The sequence below is a fragment of the Arctopsyche grandis genome, chromosome 3, assembly GCF_051622035.1.
Source record: "Arctopsyche grandis isolate Sample6627 chromosome 3, ASM5162203v2, whole genome shotgun sequence".
NCBI classification, from domain to species: Eukaryota; Metazoa; Arthropoda; class Insecta; order Trichoptera; family Hydropsychidae; genus Arctopsyche; species Arctopsyche grandis.
The window spans coordinates 7,583,492-7,608,206 of NC_135357.1; the positions used below are offsets into that span (position 1 = coordinate 7,583,492).

The following is a 24,715-nucleotide window of genomic DNA, read 5'->3' on the forward strand; positions in this document are numbered from 1 at the left end:
ACAAATCTTCTGTATTTATTGTATGTACAATTTGTAAAAATTTTGTACAAATCTAAAATCCATAGATGTCTCAATGGACTAATTCTTTAATTAATTGTTATTCCGTGTTCTTCAGATTCTGCAAATACAGTGATTTATTTAATAATAAAATGCTCCATTGTTTGCAATTAATTTTCCAGGAAGGCGCATTGGGGTCTTCCTGTCAAGCCTATATCTATGTAAAACAAATAATAATGTAAATGGGCTAGAGTGCTGCGATTTTTTCCCATGTTTAAAAATATTGAAAAAAAACACGTAACACGTATCACCACTCAGTGTGTTTTCGTCTTTTATCTAAAAGCGGCACTTATTTACTATCATACGTATACAATTCATTTAAAAAGGAAAAATTGAACGGATGAATGACTTATCATACTATATATTACAAAGCATCTCGCTTTATAGTCATATTCGTATTTGAAAATCTGAAAACTCAATTCCCAATGCAAACAGTATGCGGTCCACACTTTGACACTCGTCAAATCGACTCGCTAAGGGGTTGTCGAAGCGGTCAAAAACGGCGATCGCCGGACAGTCGTCCAAAGGATGAATTATTCAACCGCTTCTGAACGTGGTCCACATTCGACATGCATTATTTATGGTAAGGTGGTCAGGGCGGGGGGGGGGGAGGGGGTAAGGGTAGTTCCGTCACAAGAGGCTGCGCCCCCCTCATTTGCGGAAGCTTAACGATCCGCAGCCGGATGGGCGACCCTACCCTTCCACCCCGTTAAGACATCCCTTAAGCGCGACGGGCCTTTGACGAAAGGTGAAAATTATGGCATTCGTTTATCCGACAACCGCATGTTTATTTGTATAATTACGATGTGCGTTTGTTTGCTCGTTTCAATGGAAGTGTGCCGAGACGGGTTCACCATTTCGATGGCCGTAGGCTTTATTCGGTGTAGTGGTCGGGTAACTTTGTCAGTGTTTTCGCTTTTCGAAGGGTAAGTGAGGAAAGGTAACTACCCCTCTTCTCTATTCCAATTATCAACTTCGATTGGTGTATTTTTGTTCGGCGTTTTTGATTGCGTACCACTTTATGGTCGTGTATATTTTGTGTATCATTTTCACCTATACATTTCAGTATATAGGTAGAACATTATAATGCGTCACATGAGAATATATTGTAAATCGGTGTTTATTCAATTTAGATTTTTGAAGGAGAAACTTATTATTTTTAAGAAGGGGGTTGGCATATTCTCGTAGCTCTGACATTTGCCATCGTCGTGACTAGTACACATGTACATACAATATTGAAGTTTAGAGTTTTCCAATTGATTTTTGGAGTTTGTATGACCACCCACTTCGTTATCTGACATGTGAGGCCATGGAAACGATTCCACTTGGTGGAATCGTTTCTATCCTTACTCATTCTATTTACTTTTAATATAATAGAAACATTACTTATAAGTGATTATCAATATTGCTTCTATAATATAAGTTATATTAAAAAATCGATCTAGTATTTTACACTCGCACCTACAAGAGCCAAAAATCTACACACATATTATACGTACAGAGACAGGTTAGGTTGGTCTTAATCTAATCTTTCAATCGTCTCACTTTGTAAATCTAATTCATTATCGTGCTAGGACTTTTGGCCGAACGGACATTTGACCGATTGATATATTTTATTGATTCGCAGTGGATGGAAAATGGCTGTGAATTATAATGATGATGATGAAAAAAGTGATAAATAAAATATAAAGGGAATATCGATACAGGTTATAATTTTATTTATTTTAATTATAATGTTATTGCTTTGTTAAAAATAAAACAAAATTTAGTAATGACTCACACATACTTTTGTTAGTTAACGCCAACCCATTAAGTTCCTTAAACATCGTTTTTATCGTCTTCTATACAAAAATTAATACATTTTTAAGAAATCATTCCGACGTATCATATTCCGCAGATTTTTATATCTGAAGACATTTTGGATTTTATCCATATCTGTGCCTTTGTCTTGGGATCTTTGGGGTTCAACTTCATGGCAAAGCGAAGACATTTATTTCTTGGGAAGCATTTCATAAACTTTTTGGCCCCTGAAAATCATAGGGATTGTTGACGTCAGATATTGTTGCCCATAAGGGCTAGAACAAATATGCTCATGAACTCGCCCCTCTCGAGAGTTGTGCGACTCCTTAACTTACTGGCACATTCCTTGGATCTCTTCAATGCTAGTTATGTTGAGTTGGTCGAGCACAATTTACTTAACACGGTATAATTATTTTTTATATACATATGTACATATTTCTGTTACATGCTTTATATATTATTTATTCTTTTTGTTATACTTGCAAATAGAAGTTCATCTTTATTGAATAATGTATTGAAGTTTTCTTTACTAAATATAGGTGCATATGATTCTTGATTCAATACGTATTCTCATATGAAAAGGAATCTTAAATTAAACATATTTTTTTTATGTATGTAGATATAAAATACTAACGAAATGTTATCTTAATTTTTCATTGCAAAATTAGCGAGATATTACAACATGCAAATTTCGGATTTTAGTCGGATTTGAAATAGGAAGATATTTTGTACAATATACATATGTACATGTGTTCATTTGTGAGTTGAAATCGCTGTGCGCGAATATGTCAACAAGAATCTGACACAAACATCGATTCTGTTGCCTTTTTTCCTGCCAATTGTCGCTTGAAAAATACACGAGGGAGATGAGGATAAAAATAGAACAAGAGAAAAGGAAGGAAATGTTTCATTGAAATGAATCGAATCGAAAAAAAAAATTTATTGTGTTAAAAAAAAAGAGACAACAACCCCATCTGGCTGTTTCAATTGTTTAATGCGAGAGAACGAACCAACGCCAAGTAGACTTCGATCAATCAAATCAATGTATGAGGCGAAGAAAAGCGCTTTTCGGAGTTGAACTTATAGGTTTTCTTTTAAAAAGGATCGCAACTTTGGGAAAATATGAATCCAAAACAAAATATCTGCCATGTATGAGTGATCGACTGCAATATAATAAAAACGAAACGAAAGAGAGAAAGTAAAGCTAGTCACATGGGTATTATTTCACCTACATATACGTATAATGTACACATAATACAAATTGCTGAAGCGTTGAACCGATCCGCTTTTCAATTTCAATTCAAACTCTAATTCCTATGCATATATTACGCTGTTTAATGGATTAAGATAGGATATCGAAAATGATCACAGTTTAGAACGTGCACCGAAAGTTAGTCGCTAGCAGCATCGCCGATTCAACTGTTTAACTGCGAAATCAAATGATCATTATGAAAATGTGAACCGATATGGAAATAGTGAATACTCGAGGCGAGGGGTGTGGGTGGAAAGGATCCAAATATAAACGTTGAGATAACAATAAAATATTTGAGTGCCATTATAGAAAATAATAGCGGGAGAGTGGAATTATTTATCTTGAATGCTTTTCGTACGAACGCTCTCATACAAATTACGATTCCGATCGCAGATTAGGAGAATATTGGACGATAAGTTGAATGCATGCTTTGTTCGAAGCAACGTACTAAATTCGGATGAATGACTAAATCTGTATTTGTCTAATATAATCTACTAACTCAATTGCCTCACATTAGTCGGGTGGATGAAAGTTAGAACAAAAGTCTTTATAAAGCAGACTGGCTGGCGTTCCTCGGGCGAATGAAAGTTCTAAACCTTCATTCCAAAAACTAAATATATGTACATATGTATGATCTGAATTACCACAAGTTTGTGTAACAAATTTAATGGTTATTTTTATTAGCTTCACTCTGTGACATTCCTGCCCGTCAAAAAATTGTGATCTGATTTTGAACTATAGGTACTTCCACTCTTCAGGTCGCTTTGATATCTTACCGATATACGGGGGGGTTAGCTTATATTGAAGTAAGTTAATGTCTTCGACATGAAGCTAGAGGAGTTAAATCATTAACAAATTCATTAAAAATTAATATTACAAGCTTTTATTCTTTCTCACATGCGTTTTAAATTCACTAATATATTAAAAATATTAATATATTGGTGAAATTTCGGGCCCAACTATTGAAGTGTTTTGACCAAATCATACCTATACATAGCTGTCACTTGGCGTTGATAATGTTGGAGAAAGATGTTCTGGACCGTCTACACTCCTCATTGGAAGACCAATGGAGGTCGCGATTCTCAAGAATGAGGGTATCGACAAGAATATATTTAAGATCAAGACTCTTTGTTGCCGAGCAAGCCTACGGTGACATTAGCAGAGTGAAAGTACTAAATTGATGAATTAGACTGCTCTAAATTACATAAGTGACAAAGCACAAAATTCTAGAAGTCTAAAATGTATGTTTTTTCAGATTTCATTCTAAAATATATAAAGACAATTCTTCGCTTCTTCTCTTATAGTTTTCATGAGTTACATAGTTGGCCGCAAAATTATCTAGTGGCCGTAATTGAGAACCACTGCTATAGATTAACCTAGTGCACAAACATACAAATATATATTCATCTTTATTTGTAATTAAATACACTCACTTTGAGTATATTTACATACATATATGATAAATCATAAAATATATAACCATTTGTTTAATGCAACTAACCAATGTGAGAACTTTTTTAAGGTCTGAAATCTGAAATGTGCAATTCGAAATCAAATAAATGCATTGATTCTTGCTTTTTTGTCACACAAACAAATGTGTCTGTCAAAAACGATACTTGTTGATCAAAATTTCACCCAAGACCATCGCAATATATGTAGTATATGTATCTGTCCAATTATAGACTCAATCCCAGCTGGAAACATAAAGTAAATCTGACAAACTTACCAGTTGATAGGAGACTCAAACTGACAGCTTTTGGAGTGGGCTTGCCTTAACTGTCACTGTCACTTTATCGCGACGGCGTGCATTCCTAATCACTTATTAGATTGAAGAAAATGTAAAAGAACCCAGAAGTGTAGACTCGGAAGTGTGACAATCACTTTTAAAACATAAATACATGGAACATGCGAATTCTTTTCGAGCGTACAAAATTCTAGATGGAATATTTAGGCATTTGAAGGGTTTGATTCGACTTTTTTTATCCTCGACCTTTCAGAATGGTTTCTCGTATTTCAAAATGCAGTCACTTGAAGAATGTCCGGTCTGATTTCCAGAGTTTCGTTCTGGCTTTCGTCGAGCATAGTTATTTATCACAGCTGCAAATTGTATATATAGAAATTTAACAACTGGACATATGTATTAGTCACTAGTCGAGTCACCCAGCGTTGCTCGGTCGGGTAAAGTTGAGATAAAATGGATGATCAAATTTCATGTACATATCTACATATATTGAAAACTATATTTCCATAGCGGAATTCAATTTAATTCATTTAATATGTATAATAAATTTTTATAATGTAATATAATAGAACATTCAATTTAATAAAATATGTACATATATAGATGATCGGTCTCCGTGACGAGCCGGAATGTGAAATTACTGAAAACGCAAATATCGGAAGGCAAAGATCGAAAATCGAAAGATCTTAAGTCGAAAGATCAAAAAAAAGGGTGTATGGTACGGTACATACTCATGTACATACTCACTTAATTTGCGCGAGCAGGATACAACAGGAACAAGAGGAACAGGTTTTTCCTCCCGTATTCTGCGCGCGCACATTAATACGGGAGGAAAAGCCTGTTCCTTTTGTTCCTGTTGTATCCTGCTCGCGCAAATTAAGTGAGTATGTACCGTTTACCATGCACCCTTTTTTGATCTTTCGACTTAAGATCTTTCGATTTTCGATCTTTGCCTTCCAATATTTGCGTTTTCGGTAATTTCACATTCCAGCCCGTGAGGTAGACCCGTAGATGATATCTAAAGTAGTATTGTTGATATTAAATATCTAAAAAAAAAATTCTATACAAAACAATCCAATTTAAATGGCATCCCATTACAAGTAAACAAGAAAGCGTGTTCAATTCTCAGTGCCAAATCTCACAAAACGACAATCGATAATTTCGTACCTTTGCGTAATAATACAAATAAATAAATAAAAAAAATCGAATTCGAATTCGCTTTCTTTCATCGGTTTCGCAATCGCTAGCCGTCGTGCCCCATTTGTTATTTAACCCCCAGAGCGCGCGCTGTGCCTTCTTCAGATCAAATTTGCCAGTCATTTTTCTGCTTTTGAGATTAAAATCGTGAATGGGTAACTTTTCACACTCAATTTCGCACACATCTGTGTAACTTGCTCATGCTTCAATGTTTTCCAAAATCAGCTGGAGACCGATTCGGAAAATCTCACCTAGTTATCGACTTCGATTGTGTGTAACTTTCTTAGCGAGTTTAATTAAAATTTACAATTAAAAAAAAAATTCAGTAAGGATTTGATGATTAAATACTGCAATAAATTATTTAAATGGTTAGTTATAGTTGGTCGCCGAGAACCGGTCGTAGCCGCATGCGGCTCCTTGTATGGGTCATATGTGATACGGATTTCATCACAATTTTTATTAAATTTAATTAAATAAGCAGTATTTTAAAAAACTTTCATTGATAGATTAATTGATTCCAAGATTTAAAATAAAAATAACGCTTTGTCACGGTTTTTACTAGTTTCACTTCGTCAGTTAGTCTGACAAACTCTTCCTATGGCTTTGAAATTTACGAGGTTTCTCCGCCGATAGAAATTTAAATTGGTTGATGGTGAAATATAATCGTAATAAACACACTTAAGAATCCAAAAAATTTAGAGACGGTGATAGCAAACCCATTGCCAATGGCTAGTAGTCTAGTTTGTTCGATTTTACGCTCCTCCACTAGTTTTGTCAGATTTGAATTGCTTAAACGCCTATAACTTTATCTTTTTCACACTATATATTATAAAATTTGCACTATAGGCTCTCATTTTCTCTATATATTTTTGATTCACTAATAGGTTATATGATGGATGTTAAAATGTTTATATTATGATGTTGATAATTCGATATGCTATGGCCAACTCGCTAACGGTTACTTTTTGACGTCTCTGCTCGAACCAGTCGCTCTTTATTTTCAACTCTCTGATTTTGACTTTTGGGCTTGATTTTGGAATGAGAACGTCTATTCGGAACTGAAATATTTTATTACAGTTTCGTGCAATGTTTCAGCAGTGAATTTTTTTGTGATGCATTCAATCACATCCAAGTACTACTGACTATACCGTCCTTAAAGAACTTTTATGTGTATGTAAATTTAATAAATCTTTCAAATTATACGAAATTTTCATTTAGACCATTTTGAATTGTGACATAATAACTGGACACATTTTTCATAATTTATATTACATATATCCACAGGACCGTTTCCTTCCATAACACTTGGTTTCAAATTAAAAGCTATAAATTTGAACTATTAATGTGCCTTTTAAAATGCGAGTTTTGTCCGCTTAATGGGGTCGCCATACAGCCTTTATCGCCCCCCCCCCCCACTCCCCTCAACCACCATCAGACTCAGTTAGCTTTCGTTTCGACTAACGACCCCTTTAAATATCACAGTTATAACGCTTCGGCTCAATTAAAATGATCACCGGCTTTTGCTCATTTTTAACCAAGTCCAAAATTTGTTTTCATCCATTTATGTATTTATGTATATAATATTATGTATACACATTTACCAACACTATTAAAATACAATTTTTATTGAATAAATTATAATTTTTTACGCTCTACTCAACGCACGTATCTTCTTCATCTGTTTTCTATTCGGTTTACGTAAACAATGAAGATGAATCTCGCAATACGCTGTTTTTATTTTAATATAAATAGTAAGTTCGACGACTGGCACCGATCGGAGCGTAACTGAATACTCTCACTTTCTTCGCTTGCGAGATAACTTTTTTGTAAATTTTTTAAAATTGAATGATAAATAATTCAGCCTTTTTGTATGAAGTATTAAATGGCTTGGCTTTCCTTTATATTTGATTTGGGTTTTGAGTATGTTGGCGCTATTCAGATTTAATTAAAATGAACCAATGTTTCAGAAATTATTCTTTGTTCTATAAATATAATCTCACATTTTACAATGTTGTGTAACATTTCTGCGCATAAATAATTTATGAATTTTATCGTGTGCGGAAATAAATGTTGGTTAAATCACCATACTGTTACAATTAATCTTCATTTTGTAGCGAACGACCGGTTTTTTTCTTTATTTTTTGAAATATACATATGTACGTTTCGTCGGTTTTAATTTTACGTTTCCAATATTAAATGAACTTCTTCTTTTCCCAAAAATTATACAATGTAAACATTTACATTACAAAATTTGATAATATTATTTTGAATTCCGTTATAAATACCCATTCAATAGGATCCTTTTGTGTTTCAACATTTTAGCTTGTTATCAAAGTACACATCCGCCTACTATGTATATTCAAAGTTGACCTATAAACTTTTAAGCTAATTCAACAACCTGTTGCTTGCGACTATCTCAATCTTGCGGAAAGTTTTTCTTTGCTATATAAAAAGAGATCCATTTTGCTCATTCCAGCTTATGTGCTTATTCTCATTTTGTTACTACATATAATATTTATACCCAATCGGCTCATATTATATTAAACCAACCATATAAGATTGCCTCACATATGTTCATACATATAATACACTAAATATGAAAAAGATTTAATGTATATATAAATTTTAATCAATGAAATACTTTCTCAACGATATTTGACTGGTAGCGGCTAATATGATTACATCAATGAATTGTCCAAAAAAAAAAAAATGAAAGGGATAGTCTGTTTACAAAAGATTTAATCAACCATTATAACTAGAAAGTAAATTTCCCCTCTAGCACCAGCATTTCTCAAGATATTGTAAAATTTATAATATGTTTCAAAAAATATTGTTGTTAACATAATCTTATATAATAAAAAGCTTTTAAAAATCAAACAAGATATTGCTAATGTATGTAAGTGCGTCTAAAGCCTTATGCTTTTTAGCTAATATCTATTCATACTCTCCCTTTCAGTTCACAGTTCACTGATTAGCACTTTTGCTTTCAGCATCAACTCAAAAATTCATATACCTACATATAATATATAAATTATATTCTATGAAACATTTGTAAATTTAATCAGAGTGGGATTAAACTACCCTTTTACGCGATAGTGATATTTAGTTGTTTTCAACATAATAATTAAAAAATCGACCGTGTATTTTAAAATACATATGTACTTACATACATTATAGTACTTATGTACATATGTATGTACATTTATATTTACCAGCTAACAAACAAGTTAGGTATGTGAGATAATTACATATAAACGCCTTTCCAACCTTCCATCTCAGTTTCGTCGTTGTACCGTTATGTAACACGCTTACCCACACGAAGCAAATTTGCTCTAATCGAATTTCAATAATAATTTATATATTTAAGAAAGGGTTTATTAATACATAAAGTTATAATACACATATCAAATAAGATTTTAAAAACACCGAAAAGAAATATAAACCGTTATATTTGAAATTGGTGTAAATCAATTTTTCTTAATTTCGAGAAATATTGCGTAAAGCATTAAATAAAATGTTTTGCGCTTTACAATATTCAAAAATACTGGTGGCCTTTAATAAGTTTATTCTGTCTTTCCGAGATTCTGGACATATTGAATTAAAAGTGTTGATAACAATTTGCGAATTAAGTCAAACTGAAATAGTGTTTTTGGAACTAAAAATTGAACTTCCACCAATTATAAACAAAGATTTCAAAGTAGAGGAAAATAAAATTAAACAATTAAAAAAGAGACGAAAGATAAACTGAAAAAAATAGATTAAAAAAAGAAAAAGTTATAGGCGTTTAAACAATTAAAATCTGACATAGCGAGAGGGTGGCGAAAAGGGAAATCAGAAGAGTGTGGACGAATTACTAATATACGTCACCGAGAACGATAATGGAGTATTTTCAAACGTGTCTATTGCTGCGTACGGACCAAACCAACGACGAATTTGGTCCAACGATTTAACCAGCAGGATTAAACCAGTAGCGTACAAAATATCGAAATAAAAATTAAATTTAAAAATTGAAATTAAATATCAAAATTAAAAATATTATTATTATATTAAAATTAAATTCAAATATCAAAATAAAATTATAATCAATATATTAAAATTAAAATAAAATATTGAAAGTTAAAACAGAACATGCCCAATTTAAATAAATTTTCGAGATTGACCTAAAATTAGATCATCAACAATCACATACAGATAATCCTCGACTTTTGTTTGTCGAAGATGTTGTGACTTACGTAGTTACGCACAAAGATCGAAAAAAAAAATCAAAGAATTATTATTTTTACTTCCCCGTAATGCGCAACTACTGAGCATATATTATGTGTTAGTATGGGTGACCGAGCGATGTCTTCTCAACCCGAGACGTTGTCGGTTTAATCAAAGGAAATTTTTTTGTCTTCAATTGTTTCTCTCGTCGAAATAAATCAATTAATTAAATCATTTCAGAGGTAAATTTTATCGGATAATGTCTTCAATTGTTTCTCTCGTCGAAATAAATCAAATAATAAAATCCATCTCAGAGGTAAAATTTATCGGATAATGTGTGATTATTAATTTTATTTCGACAAAAGAAAAAAAAAACCCTTTGACAAATCACCGACATTTTTTTTGTTAAATATTTCATCGACGGCGAAACACATTGGTGTATCGTGACGACTTATAAGAAACAATAACAAGGTTTTTTTCGCTCGTAATTATAATATTTCTCTGGTTGTAATGCATAATATAAGCATTTTCTATCAAAATGTACGAGGCCTTAAATCTAAACTGGATGAATTAGGTTCTAGCTCGGCTATTCAATGTGCTGACATCCTGGTACTAACGGAAACCTGGCTTGACTCTGTGCATGATTCTTTTTAATTTACATTAATGACATCTCAAAAATAATTAAGTATTCAGACTATCTTTTATTCGCCGATGACCTTAAGCTTTTTATGACAGTTAAGTCTCATAGTGACTTAACTGAGACTTAACCTTCTCCAATTGGACTTAGATGCGCTGTCAAGTTGGTCTGTCGATAATAAATTATTTTTTAGCATTCAAAAATGCTGTGTTCTCAATGTGACAAGATCTTCAAATCGCTTGATTTATCCATATCGCCTAAGTGGTGTTGAATTAAAGTTTGTAGATGAATATTGTGATTTGGGGGTCTTGTTCTCGAATAATTTTCAATTTAAACGACATATAGACAATATTTGTTTGCGTGCAACAAAAATGCTGGGATTCTTACTAAGAGTTAGCAAATCTTTCCAGAGTACGTTGGTGCTTAAAATTCTTTATGAATCTTTAGTACGTAGTATTCTAGAATTTTCTTCTATTATATGGAATCCTACCCATATAACTCATTCATTGAAGATTGAGAGAATCCAAAAACGGTTTCTCAGATATCTTTATTTGAAACAGTGTGGTTATTATCCTTGGCTATATCCTAGTGCATTCCTATTAGGGGCGTTAGGTTTCAACTCATTGGAGTCTCGTCGGAATATGTTACTGGGAAGACACTTTTTTAAGCTGTTGAATGGGATAATACACAATCGTCAGGTTCTAAAGGAATTTAGGTTTAATGCACCTTGTAAATTCAGGGACTTGAGAAATCGTGATTTGTTTGTTCCTCCTGTGGCTCGCACAAATATGTTGTCAACGGCTCCTATATCTAGAGCGATATATCTGCTTAACAGGATTTCTGGTGAAATTGACCTCTTCAATATAAAATATACTAATCTGGTTGAGTGGTTGTTGAGGAATGCCAGTGGTTGATTTTGCCTATTATAAATATTAATGATTGTTATTACTTTATCTATGTTTTTTCTTTTTTTTATGATTTTATGATTTTAATGATGTTGTGTTAATATTTTTATTATTATAAGTTATTATTACTGTTATCATGTTATTATTACTGAATGACCGGCCACAGCGACTCGTTGGAGATCTCTGTAATGTCACTGTGGCTAATATGTTAAATAAATAAATAAAAAATAAAAAAAATATCGTCGTAATTCAAAACATTGTTGTAATTCAAAACATCAACGATGATCTAATTTTAGCTCAATCTCGCTCGTTAGCTTAATTTTGATATTTAATTTCAATTTTTTTATTTCATTTTTATTTCGATATTTTGTACGCTACTGGTTTTAAAAGTTGGCCCAAAATCTTCGTTGGTTAAATATTTCCGAAGGGGGAAACACAGTAGTGTATCGTGACGACTTATAAGAAACAATAACAAGGTTTTTTTCGCTCGTAATTATAATATTTCTCTGGTTGTAATGCGTTTTGTCGTAATTCAAAACATTGTTGTAATTCAAAACATCAACGATGATCTAATTTTAGCTCAATCTCGCTCGTTAGCTTAATTTTGATATTTAATTTCAATTTTTTTATTTAATTTTTATTTCGATATTTTGTACGCTACTGGTTTTAAAAGTTGGCCCAAAATCGTCGTTGGTTTGGTGCGTACGGACCATATTACGATTATTGTTCACCATCGTAATGGTGGGTTTGATTTCTACATTTATTGATAACCAAACCGAGCAAAATGGCAAAGTTTGGCGATCAAACGATCGGCTAAGAACCCAAATTTTGTCAGGCGAAAAAATTGAAAGCGAGCTAATAAGAGGCTAGTAAAAAAAGGAAGTATTACAAAAACCCATTTATTTTAAGGAAATCATCAATTTCATCTTTAAAAATTTACTATAAAATTACTAGAAGCTAAAATTCATTTAGATATACAATTCCAAATTGCAACCACTATTTGAAAAGGGGGATTCTCTAATCAGAATCGATTTTGTCGTCTGACGAAGTTTGAGTTCTTATCCGATCGTTTTCAAACATTGCCATTTTGCTCGGTTTGGTCATCAATATAAGTGGAAATGACGTCCACCATTACCATTGTGAAAAATAATCGTAATAGACACGTTTGAAAACACTGCTTCTTTCTTCACAGTGACGTCTATCGTCCACACTGTTTGAGATTGATTGATATGCAGATTGAGCACTTTGCCATACTCATGATCAAAGTTTACGGAAAGAATTGGTGATTTCTTAATTAGATTTTTTATATATTGTCTTAATTTTATAAACAAAATATAAAAGAGGCTAGTTTTAAAAAAACATTTGTTTCTGTCTGTGTCTGTGTTATGATTACCTCTCAGAAAAGTGTTATTGTTAAACTTAAAGAGGTTTATCATAAGACAATTGTTTATTTATAATTTTGTAGATTCTCTCATTCTTCTCGTCTCCAAAGTGAAAAGATTCATTCTTTTCAATCTTATATCGTATGAAAGTGATTCAAGTTCGGAAGGCATTATTCAAAGCGATTCTTATTATTTTAATTTTATTACTAAACTAAACTCGTGTTCGCGCCTTTCAATCTGCATAAGGAAGAATGATTTGCATTACACTCAAACAGGCATTTGTGCCAATTAAATTCCGTCTAGACACCAGAGCAGACTTATAGTATATTTATGTGACATGGTGGAGCGCTGGGGACCTACGTGAGGGCGTGCACTACCTCTTCACGATAATTGGACTCAAAGTGCAGCGACAGCGGAGGACTTCTTGGCCTCGTTTGCTCCGAATGTAAAACTAGCTCCGTTTTGTGTTTGGTCCTTGGAAATAGAGCAGAAGACGTCTTGCTTGTTGCTCTGCTCACTAGTCCCGGTAGTGTGCTCTGGACCGTGACGAGAATTGCGAAGCGCGAAACATCCCCCGGACGCTATTGTCGACGTTGAAAGCGCGAAATGGTACCTGCTTTCCCTCCAATCCCACCCAGCATCTCGTATCCCCTTGACGACGTGAATTCTACGAATTCTAGTTTTTTTTTTTTTTTTTTCATTTTCCCTTTTTGCTATTTTTTGCTTTTGCAGTCATTCTGCTCAATACCACCAGTGCTGAAGTTTAATTGCGCCGTTCTCGTTCTTCTCTTTTCTATACACACGTATATTTATATTTTTCGAGAGCTTCTACGCCTTTTTAAATGCTAAGAAATTTAATATGAGAAATCATCCATGCATAAAATCATACACACACACTCACACACATGTACATATATATGTACCTTCTTCATTATTGTATTAATATAGCATAATTTTTATTGTTTCAGATCGATTTCAAGCTGATTTTTAATTTCATGTGTGGTGAAAAGGAAGAAAAATCTCATTGAACTTGAGTGAGTATAATATTATTTTGTTTAAAAATAAATTACATCATATATATAGGTATAATGGTTCGGTGATTATTGGTCACAAAGCGCTTGCCCAAAAGTCACTAAAATCTTTATAACGGAACATCTGGCAGCCAAAAAGTTCATCATACTGTTGCGTAGGGGTGGGTGGAGGATCCAAATGATAGGCCAAAGTCGCTTCACAGCATTTATTGGTGATTAAGGAGATACACGCACTGGCAGTGCTCTGTCCAGAATGTCTTGATATCGCCTAAGTACCCGTTTATAAAGGACAGGTCGCTCCCTGCATCTTCAACGTCCGGTTACTTCCCTATTGTTTAGGCACGTACCCGGATATGCATTCCCACGGCACTCAGTCCCGCGCTATCGCTATCAGTTCTGAGAAGGGACCGGGTGCCGTTACTAAGCCAATTCGGTGGTCATTGTTTAGCCTACTTGCACTTAGCCTTTAGATAATCCTCGAAAACCAATTATAACGGCGGCTCCTTTTAGCATATGCTACAATACTAACGATAACTATCATATTAACGAGAACTCGAGTGGCAAATATTCTGTATTCGCGATTTTCATGGCAAAAATTGTCTTTTGGGCGATCGCAATGTGACCTTATTATAGTAATAATCCAATTACCATATATAATATCGCTATTCTGTCTGTCTGTCTGAGATAACGCTCGCCGTGCTATAATAGTCGTTTCGATTCGACATACATATATATGTACGTCACAGCTAAACCACTGCCAAAACGTATATACAAATATAATAAGAAAAGAAAAAAACTTATATATATACTATTCGATGCCAATGTTTCGTCTAGGCAAATAGACAGCGCATATTGGGCTATATTTTGTAGTACTGGCAATACTATCCAGTTATTAACACATTAACTTACCACTTGCAAGTATTACGAATTTGCATCTAAATTCACGTACGTATGTGCTCCAACATGCAAAACTTCGTTTCAAATTTATGGCGCACTCGGAATACAGAGAGATACATCTTCGTTCGGAATTATTCACATAGTAGATTTATCAGTGTATACCCGAGGGGTTTCAAAACCCCGAAATCGGCCATAAACGACAAGACCAAATACAAGATAGTGATCGTCCGACACTCTCGGGCGACGTAAAGCGCGTTTAGCGACACACCTACCTACCCCCGGAGGTCGGATTTCCTCTCACGTTAACCTGTGGATCCTGGGGGTGGAATCGGGAGAGGGGATGGAGGATGTATTCCACCCTCTTCTTACCCTTGAAGACCTCCTTTGATCGGGAATCCGGGCTTGCGGCTTTTGCCCTCGCTAATTGAACCCAACCTCGCTTCGCCGCCTTAGATCTGCTTCCGCAAATTACACACCACTTCCGGTTTACTGGAACTATACCGGAATACAATCATAACGCGCATGCTGGCAGTGTGATCCGCAGGTGTAGCCCGTCTCCAATCAGTTGAAGTATGGATTTTATTATTATATGTATAATACTAGAGTTGTACCCGATGAAACATCACCGCATGGGTGTTGGCATATTAAGTTATTAAATAAAATTAAATTAAAAGAAATGTGTCGTCGGTCGTGTGTTCGATCCCCACGCGGTAGAATATTTGTCAAGTACCTTTTTAATATATTTAATTTAATTGTTTAATACGAAAAAAAAGGTAAAAACTACCTACCTACCTACATGTAAACATATAAAACACCAATAGAAAAATTAATTAATTATTTAAATTTTCAATAGATGGCGGTAAATTATCAGCCAAACGAAAAGATTGGCATATATTATTATATATGTATATAAGTTTTTTCTTTTATTATATCTTCGTACACGTTTTAGCAGTGACGGACATACGAGTATGTACATATGTCGAATTGAAACGACTATTATAATACGGCGAGCATTATCTCAGATAGATAGACATATGTAATATTGATATTATATACATATATGTATGTATGATAATATTAAATTATTTTTATATTTTCCCATGATCCCATTACGGGTTTCCCCTGAGCGACTTATATGGTGTCAAACTCTATATAAATTTGAAATGATAATCAAAAAGTGGTGACATAGTGGGTAGGATGATTTTTTTGCCACTTTGGTGAGGAACCGTTTCAATGATATCAGATAAATTAGCAAACTCTGATGGGAAACGATTTGGAGTCACAAATAGCTGACCAGCAGCACTATAGATTATACTCGGAAAAAAATCTTCTCAATCCAGGTCAACCCATGGGATCGAACCTGACAACCTCTCAGTGGTTAACATTTACGCAAACATATATTGCTCATCTTTTGCTTCTGTTGAATCGTTCCTCATATTGATCTCCAATATTCCTGTGATTCTGCTGTATGCAGTTCTTTTTTAAATTATATTTCCCCATGATTACATTACGGGTCTTCCTCTAGCAACATCTATGGTTTTGAACAACAGCATTTTTGAAACCATATTCAAATAGTGAGTAGGATGGTTTTTTACTAATTTGATGGAGGAACCATTTGAACAATGAAATCAGATAAGGCAAACTCTGATAGAAAACGATCGACTTGTAGTCACACATATCCAAGTCTGACCAGCAGCACTACACATTACACTCGGAATAGATTCTTTTTAATCAAGGTCAATCCACGGGATCGAACCCGGCAACCTCTCAGTGGTTAACATTAACGCAACCACCTAGCTATTTTGCTGGCTATCTTCTGACCGTCTCAACTTGGACGGACCAATGTGTTGGGGATCTTATCTCTGTGCCTTGAATATATCCGAACTATCACCTAGCCAATTGCCTGAATAAATGAAAAACTTTACGAAGACATAATGGATGGTCTGTCTTTTATCTAAAACTTGCGACGTAAATCTTTCACTTACATGACGAGAGTTTGAAATTACGTAGGTTTGTGTAATGGATGAGCAATTTTAAATGCTTTTATTTCAAATGTACTTAGTGGGTTTTATTTAATAAAAATTTATTAAAAATGTATTATGTAATTTGTTGCTAGCTTAACTTTAATTTTTTACCGTATTTTTTTTGTGTCGCATATATTTATGTACGTTTTTCTATGAAAGTTTGTTTTCATTCCGAACGAACATCTGCGACATTTTTATATATTATATACGAGAAGGGAATACGTTTACAAAAAATACACATCTGTGTATGTATGTGGGAGGAAAATATCGGTCAAAACTTTTTAAAGCGAAGTGATGAAAAGTTTTCCCGTTACTGGTAAACGAATTTTTCGAATTTCCCAGCCGCGCCGTCTGAAAAACCGAATTTTTCCCCCTCTTCTAATAAGCAATAAGGAAGTTTCGCGGTTCGTTGGCGACTTTGGTTTTGTATTATCGAATTGTACATAATTGCATCTCAACACGACAGAGGGCACATCAGTCAAATCAATTGTCAAAATTATCATACTCAAATCAATCAATATCAATTTTTTACAAGGTTTTTATTAGTTTCACTTCGCCAATTGGTCTGACAAACTTCCTGCATTCTTTTGATCGCTTTGAAACTTTGCCATTTTGCTAGGTTTGGCCGCCGATAGAGATTTCAATTGGGTCCGCTAAGTCGATGGTGAAATGTAATCGTAATAAACACGTTTAAGAATTCAAAAAATTTTGAAAAGGTGACAGCTCACCCACTGCCAAGAGCCTTGTTTGTTCCGCCTCCCCCCTTTACTCGTTTTGTCAGATGATAATTGTTTAAACGGCTATTTCTTTATTATTTTATCACTAATCTTATGAAATTTGCATTATTGAGTCTCATTATCTCTCATATATATTTTAGCTTCACTAATAGGTTATTATACCCATACACATATTTAATTATTTTATCTATTCACATATTTAATTATTTTATCTATTCACATATTTATTCCGTATTGCGTATACATACATATGTACTGTTATGTCCTGATCAAAGTGGAAAGCGCAACGTGTAGTACAAATTAGTAGTGGTCCACATTCCGGACGGCCAACTTCGAATGAATCGAGTAAGCCGCCGGTTTTATATACTAACCGTAATGAACGCTCATTGGTCGATTAGTCGCGTCCGCCTATTGGCCGTTAAGGTCTGCTCCTTCTACCATAGCGCTGATTCGCTAAGACTAAATCGCTGTTTTGCTGAACGTTTAATCATTACGTTACACTTTATACCGGAATTGATGTTTGAAATATTTATAATAAGACTATAATATTAATATCAGAGCTAGTAAAATTCACTATCGTTAGAATAATGATAATATAATACTGACGATTGTGATTTATCAAAGTTAATGTATATATATATATATGTATATATATATATATATATATATATATATATATATATATATATATATATATATGTGTATATAAATATATTTAAATATATATTCTTATGTTAATGTACAGCATAATAGGAAAAAGAGCTCAAAAACCTATTAACAATTCTTATAAATGCTCATAATACACCTAATACATAATATTGTCGAATAAAGTCGACGATCTAAAGCAGATTGTGTTTAGGTAATCTGTGTTTATAATCATTAACTTTGATGCTTTCGAATTTCATGTAATATTCATATATTTACATATACCTCTTTGCTATTAAAACAAGGTTTGTTACTATACCTGAAAGTGCATTTTCTCGCCGTTCAACATATCCATCATACTTATGCCATGACACCGTCGTCCACTAAGCCTATTTCACTCATAGCAACTGCGTAATTGATGATGTGGAAGAGCAGCTACCTGTGTGAGTATTTACCTGCTTGTGGACGCCATAGTGCGGCCTAATATCATCTACGGTGAAATATGAACGTATTGTCTCCGCAAAATGGTATCATATAAAGGTAGTTAGTGGTCGTTGTGTTTGGCTGCAGGAAATTCCGAAAATCTTGTACTTCCTTGAGTCTGACTGGAGTCTTAAGTCCGGTCCATTACGGCTTATTTATGTGAAAATTCCTACTACAGTGCTTAATGCCGTGGAAATGTGTCTCAGGTGCTCGTTGTTTGCATTTGGAAAACTTTGCATTTCTTTTTCATAGGCTAGACTAGGATTGTGCACATTTTTCCGTAATGTTTTTTTTGTTGTTTTACACTAATTATGTATCTCAAGTTTGCTTCTGCCTCTATTACGGCGTTGCCTTAATAGCTTCCTCGTTATATAATACGTTGTCTCGAGTGGTTCTTATAATGTACGGTAGAACCATTTCTCAGTTGTTTTATGTCATTATAATATCTCGAGCGTAGTTATATTGCTCAGTCACTGAATCAAATTGTATATCTTACCTGCTTCGTTCCTGCGCTGCACTTTAAAATTAAATATTTGACGTATTGTTCAAAGTAACTCTTAACTTTCAGTTTAAATAATGAAATACCTAATAAAATGAGATGAATGTTGCGTTGCGTCATCTATATGTATTTACACTCACGTTTTTCTCTGAAAATCTTTTATATTCTGAAACCTTTCAAGCATTGGAAAATTCACTGCATAACCAATTGCATCGTACTACTGAGAGTAGAGATTCAGTTTAAAACGAAAGGATAAGCGAAATCCACCATTTTATGTGCGGCGCATTTCAAGTATGAAAATAGTTTAAATGCTTCGACATCACTTTTATATAATAAATTTTCGCTATGAAATCTTAACGATTAAATTCCGAACCGAATCCACAGCTTGCCAAGTTTTTAATATCGAATACTCTGACTTTGAAACGTAAGATAGTACATGTAAATACAGGAGAAACTCTGATCATTAAAATATGATTTATTCGATTCCTTTAGTGACTTTTATCTTATTAATTATTTAAGTTTCTCTGTCAACTACAAATTTACTTTAATATTACTTTTCCTTTGTAATATTATATTATAATTATTTTATAGTGTCTTTTGCTCTACATGTATAACTAAAATAATAAATTCCGTTTTAGGATTAGGCTTTTAAACTTTATATTGCACTGGAGTCGTAAAAAATGAACCGACTCTGACTCCTTTTTATTATTATTTTTCATTAATAGTATTACGGTATACGAGTCTCTAAATTTATTGAAGTGAATCCACTTATAAATTGAAATTTAATAATTTCTTTATAAAAATCATCAATTTAAATTGCATTATAAATAAAATCGTTGAATTGCACATATTTTTGTGTTCTGGCCAAAACCGATGTTTCTTCTGTCTCCGATCGTTTTTGTATTAAATTGATTTGTTTATGTATTAAATTCATACACATATTGTACTATGAATGTATTTACCTTTTATTTATACTGTTGCGTAGGGGTGGGTGGAGGATCCAAATAAAAGCCAACAGTCGTTTCACAGCATTTATTGATGATTATGGAGATACACGCAGTGTCACTGCTAAGTCCAGAATGCCCTGATATCGCCTACGTACCGCCTTATAAAGGGTAGATCTCTCAGGACGCCTAATCTGTTTACCTGTTGTATAGTCACGTATTCGGATATGTATTTCCCCGATATTGGGTCTCCCCGTACCGATTCTGAGAAATAACTAATATCGGTCATTGTTTAGCCTAAATGCACTTAGAGTCCAGATATAATCTTTGGAAGTAAGTGCATGCATTTAGTTAATCCGATAACAGATATCCGTTGGTCTAAGTACAATTCGCTCAATCCACGGCGTACGTAACAATACGTATCATTCCAATAATTCAATAAATTGGGTCACATGTAAATTTTTTAAATTGCTTTAATTTTTTATAATTCGAAAATCCCTATTTTTACTACTAATAATTGTACATATACATACCTTTGTTTAAAAAATCCATTTTAGTAAATTCGGAGTCGCTAAGTTTTGATCCGACTCCACAGCCCTGATATTATCTTACTTGATATTTTTTATACAGGTACATAGTATGTATGTATGTATATAATATACAATATAATATAGTCACTACATACATACATATATTATAAATTGAATAAAATCGAATTATTTTTAAAAATTCTTATATGGAAAAGAAATCGATCTTGTGTTTCAAATTGCACACTACAAAAGTACAGCTTCAAGAAGCTATAGAGGTTTATGGATGTCGTAAAATTTTTAAATAAAAATTCCTCGGTTCGATTTATGAGCAGTTTTTCCACGACCTGGTCGAAATATCTCACCAGAATCTACCGCTGAAGTGCCACGTCTCTTGTCCCTATTGCCTTGTCTCGGAATGTGGTTCGCGTATCTTCTCTCCAGGAAGTCATGGCTTTTCCTTAAAGCACACAGGTTGTATGGTAGTCGTAACGTTTGCTTGTGAAGGAATAATACACACATTGTTACACCTCTTTAGAACTGCAAAACTCCAAATGAAACTATGCATAGCTAGGTTTACACGAACCGTGCTTTGGGTCATATTTTCTTTTGTTATCAGTATTGCGAGTGACGTGTCAACAAACACGACATGTATTTAACTATATCTCTATATATGAATCATACAAATTTAGACTTCAATCAGAAACAGTCGGTAATTACATACGTGTTAGATCACAGCTCGGTTAATTATCGTTAATTGGGGACTCGACTATTTCAGTCTATCTATAATACATAGTACGAGTGTTTGTAGGTGTAATTCACTGAAAATTTATTTTCGTCTACTCCAGCTTTAATTACAGTAACGAGGATTCTGGCTGGCGAATTGCGAAATTTCGCCGCGACAATTCGTATTTTTGCTGTCGCTCGCGCTCTAATGAGAATTCGGAAAATGAGAAAAGCTCTCTCGATGGATCGAGGTGAGATCGAGATTCTGAGTAGAATGCCGGGTCATTTTAAGAATTTTTGATATTATCGCAAGCTCTCCTACTTCGTGTCCCTGTGTTGAAATATTGTCTTCGAAACACTTCAACACCGACAAACCTCTTTAATTCTGGAAATCCGTTAATATAACAATGAATAACGCGCCTTTCATCTCGACAAACAATTTCTGTGTATTTTAGCATTTGAAAGGAATTTATTTTAGTGGTGAAAATTCGACACGGATCGCTTTGATCATACTACCTTGTATTGATTATCTGAAGAAGTAATTCTGCGAAGAAGTAATCTTTAGGTCAAGTTTGCCTTTATTTGAATTTTACGACACCACCTTTATATTTTAACTGAGAAAATCGACGAATATTTCGATTCGGCACATGAAATATATCGATTGCCTCTCAATTGAAATAGACCACGAGAAAAATAAATGCATTTTTACTGTATCACATACATACATATGCATATTTTGTACACCTAAGTATGTGTTTTTATATGTTTATATAAAATTTGTATTATTTATGCATTTTCTGGCCACAGTGTCATATTGAGGTAACCTGTGAATACACTGGTAGGCTAGAATAATAAAATGTTCTTCATTTGAAAATAGTGTTCTCTATTTTCATAAGAGAATGAGTCTCTCAAGCATTCTTAGTAAGTATCTATGCCTACCATTTGTGCCTTAATAAATAAAACGAAACTGTTTCCTTTATCTGTACTGTACTTCTGTTTCGTATTTAAAATGTTTCTCTCCGGCCATCTGCAAGTCTTCAATTATCTTCTCTGTGCGCTCTATGTACTTATGTTTGTATGTTTGAATAATTTTATTTAATCCTTATATTTAATAAGCAGTGCTGCTGGATGGACCCCAATTTGATCGTTGCCTATAAAAGTTTTCCAATTTATCTTATTTCATTTATCTGAAACAGATAAACATTGATTTTTATATGTACATATATGTATATAAATTTATATATGTTCAAGTTTAAAACTATAGATTTCGCTTTGGAGGCATCCTGCAATGGCACCATGGTAAAAAGATGATTAAAAAAAATATATACAATTATAGTTTAAGAAATATTCTTGACAGGAACTCTCTAATGACAAGGGATCGAATTTGCGCGGATGCCTATCAAATAAAAATAGACTGCTTCATTAGCGTTCAAAGATAGAGAGCAAACAAGCATGTTTTTTCTAAGAAATTGACAATAGTGAACCATTTTTTGTGCGAAAAAAATCCATCCAACGCCGATCTTTGCTAATGACCAATTATCTACATATATCCAGTATCTAAATTTTTCAAATCGTAGGCCAAATAATAATATTATTAGCAATAAAAGAGGTTTGTAAAAAATTTATTAGATCGGTTTAGATTCTACCTAATCTTTTCGGAAATTTAAAAAAAATACATATATTGATTTTTTTGAAAATTGCTATTTGAAATTCGTTTGCGAGCCAAAAAAAAAAGCGGCTGCGTGTAGTTTGGAAACTCCTGCTTTATTTGAATTGTACGTATGAAGATCAAATACATATCTGGCAAATTCGTCGCTTCAGAAATCTCCTTTCTTCCCCTCCGTCCTTCCACATATGTATATTCTTTTTCTTCAATCAATCAAGATGAGTGTACCATACAGATCAAGAAATATCAATTATAAATACATAATTATTATACATTTTTACATTAAACACGATGTCTATGGTCCAATATTGTACAGAAGAATTGTAAGCATTATAAAATGCAAATACGATCACCATCCACAAAGACATCTATGGAGAAATTTTCAGCATTTATACAAACCCGCGAAAAATCGAGATGCTGAATAACTCGAATTTCGCGAGAGAGATTTATTTATTTATTTATATATTATCTTAGCTATCAAGCTAATTTAAAAATACATCTTAATTACTTTAAACTCTAAAATTTATAATTAGCTTTACATATGTACTGTCCCTCACAGAGGTGTCTCTTCGCACCTCGCAAGAATGCATCCATGGTCTTAACAGACCTGATGCACTCAGGGAGGGCATTATACATGAGCACACCCCTGTGAAAAATACCCCCAGCTTTCTTATTTTTTCTTACTCTAATTATAACTAGTTTGTCTTTATTTCTAGTATAAAAACTATGTTTATAATTATCAAAGTACTTATGATCTAACTTATAAACAAAAGACAATGTACTAATATTTAGTACTAATAATTCTAATACTCATCCATCCCAATTCATCTAACATACTCCTATACTCTTAAATCTTCTCACATTCAAAATACCTCTCATAGCTTTATTCTGTATTTTTTGCATTTTTTCTAAATCTTGGCCACTAATATTAGATAAGACAGGGATGCCAATTTGTAGGTACCGTTTCAATAAAAATCACATAAAATTGGAAACGATCGACCTGGAGTCACATATCCAAGGTCCGGCCAGCCGCAAACAGCGGAAATTGAACCCGTGACCACTCAGTTCGAAAGCATCATATATGCAAACCACTAGTACATGCTGCTGGTTATGTACATACATGCTATCTAGTAAGAAAATTTTTGGAACATTTCCAGAATAAATAGTAAAGAAAAAGCAACGGAGACTTTAAATAATGAATTAGTTAATTTTATTAATTCGAATATATAATGTTCATTAATATCGCAATAAATCAACACCAACTGTGCCATATATTATACACGTACAATATATTACAATTTGTCGCAATAATTAATTATCCGGGAGTATCCCGGGGGTCGTTGCGCTATATTTATGTAAAGA

At 33.5% G+C, this 24,715-nt stretch overlaps 1 protein-coding gene across 1 annotated transcript in view; it reads left to right on the plus strand.

The window, feature by feature from the left end:
• Tpst (tyrosylprotein sulfotransferase) overlaps nucleotides 1–24,715 on the plus strand; it is a 235,958-nt gene that overhangs the window by 108,325 nt on the left and 102,918 nt on the right. Inside the window, exon 3 of the mRNA XM_077426876.1 lies at nucleotides 14,143–14,208. The gene's annotated coding sequence lies outside the window, so the exon portion shown is untranslated. The remainder of the gene's footprint in view (nucleotides 1–14,142; nucleotides 14,209–24,715) is intronic.